We start from the raw sequence: 2,593 nt of genomic DNA on the forward strand, positions 1-2,593 counted from the left end.
TTTTCGACTATATTGAGGTGCTGCCCTCTTCAACTTTTCACCGTTTCTATGGCAACCGCGTCAACCGAACACGTTAGCGGGCGGGGTGAGGCCGGGCGCAAAGCGAAAGTTGTTGAATTCCAAACCGAACGTGATTTTCTGTTTCTCGCGTTCGCCTTCGCAATCACTATAACAATCTTTGCTATAGCTGAGTCGGTCATCTGGCTCTGTACGGCCTGTACGCCAAAAATGTAATGAACACTGAATTACCTAATTATATTCAAATTAAAGAGAGCCTACAAATATTTTATTATTATTTTTAAATTTCGATACAATAAATAAATTTTAAAAAATTCTTTTCGTACTTTATAATTTTAGTGAAATTTCTAAATTAATTTTTTCAAACTAAACTTAAAATTTGAATGAAATTAAGATAAATTAAAAATTTTAATAAAATTTAGTTGAATTTAAAATTTATATAAAACTTGGCTAAATTCAACATTTAAATGAAATTTAAGTGGGTTTAAAAATTGAATAAAGTTTACTTAAATTAAATTAATTTCTCCTCTGGTTTCTTTTCAAAGAGAAATTTTAAGATTTATTGTAGTGCAATTTTAATAATTATGCGAATAGATTTGAGTTAAATTCAAAATTGAAGTAAAATTTGGTTAAATTTAAGTAAATTTCAGTAAAATTTTAGATGTTCAGTCATGTTAAATGGTGTTAAACTTAAGTACAATCTAGTTAAATAAAAATGAAACTGTCGTTAAATTTTAAATTTGATTGAATTGAATACAGATATGTGGGTTGTTTCTAGGCTTCAACGATGGAGAGCATTCAAATAAGCTGGAGAAATAAAAAAAAATTCCCTTATTTTTATAATAATTATTTAAATTCAACAAAAAAAACTCAGCAAAGTAATTAGGACTCATAGTTATCAAGTTCTTGGTTTGAAACTTTTCAGATGTCGACAATATCAAAATATAGAAGGAAGCGTTTAAACTTCAGCATAACTATTTTGTATGGAAATACTTTATTATTCCACAATTTTATTTCAAATTAGAAGTGTGTTAGCAATTAAATAATTATTCCATTCAAAATTATTCAGATTCGAAAATTGGATTATAACTTCAAAGCCTTTGAAATTAAAAGAATTTAAATGAAAGAAATTTGAAATAAAAACAATTAACATTACAGTGCAATTATTTTCTTGTAGAAGCGTAAAAATGAAATAATTAATAGAAGAAACTAGTTTATAAATTTAAAATTCAAAATCTTAGTATTTGTAAATTTTCGAATATTCTTAGAGTATAAACTGTCGATTAAAATTATTTAATTTTAAACGTTTTAAATGAATTCACTTATGATTCGGCAATATATTTTTTGCAGCTTTAGGATATAAATAATTTAAAGCTGCAATAAGCAGATTATTCGATGTCAAACCTCGTGAAAAATTGGAATAAATGTAAAGCCTTCGAAATCGAAAACTTTTTATAAGGAGAGAAGTTTTAAATTCAAAGGTTTTAATATATTTCCAATTTAAAACATTCAAGTTGAGTAATTTTATAAACAGAAATTCCAAGAATTGTATTATTTGAAAATTTTGTCATAGAGTTGATAAATGAAAAATGCAAGCATTAATATTTGTTAAATTTTGAATATGCCTGAAGTATAACCTGATAAATTCAAATTATTTAATTTTGAAAGTTTTGAAATTAAAATTGTAATGCAGAATTCTAAATGTTTGTATTTGGGTATTATCAGATTTTGGAGACCAATAACTCTTAGCCTAATCAAATAAGAAGGCTTACAGTTGTCAATTTTACGATACTAAACCCTTATATTCAAAACCAAATTAAATTTCAATGTTAAAATTTTTAATTGTTTTAGATTTGATTCTTAAATTCAGAATTTTTTTAATGCTTTACATTTTTAATTTTACACTTTCAAACCTTTTTTTAAATTTGAATCTTCGAGAAAAAAATATTAAATTTTATTAGACACGACTTTTTTTACGAAAAAAAATTAATTTAGGAAATACCCCGTGCGCCCAGGTGAACAATCCGTCGAGAGGGAAAAATTGATTAAGCCAAGTCTGCTGTTTGCGTGAAGAAACTCACTATCTTCGTTTTCAGGTACGTCTTCTTTACGTATATGCTGCAACGCGAAAATGACCCTTACGTCAATCTTTAGAGAGTAACTTTTTTCTCCAAGACGGCAGAAATAATCACCGCTTATCACATACAAAAAAATCCGCCTGCTTCGCGGGGACATTCTCTGAGCACGCTCTAAGTGCAACTGTTGGTTCTCGCGCTTCGCGCTCGATAATATATTTATCTCGCGCTCCGCGTTGGTAATGTATTTACCTCGCTCTCCGCGCTCGGTCTTTGCATTGCCCTCCACATTTGTGCACAGACCACAATGCGAAATTTTCTACATTCTATGTTAAAAACTATTATATCAAATGTCTATTACAATTTTTTTGTGTGCACCTTGGTCTGGTACTGCTTATTCGGATATTGCAAAATAATGTTCACATTTTATTTTTCCTGATCCTAATAGGGCCCTGCTGTGGTTGTTTAATCATTTTCCCATTTCTTAAGTAAAGCTGAAC

This window comes from Belonocnema kinseyi, chromosome 10 (assembly GCF_010883055.1).
Source record: "Belonocnema kinseyi isolate 2016_QV_RU_SX_M_011 chromosome 10, B_treatae_v1, whole genome shotgun sequence".
NCBI lineage: Eukaryota > Metazoa > Arthropoda > Insecta > Hymenoptera > Cynipidae > Belonocnema > Belonocnema kinseyi.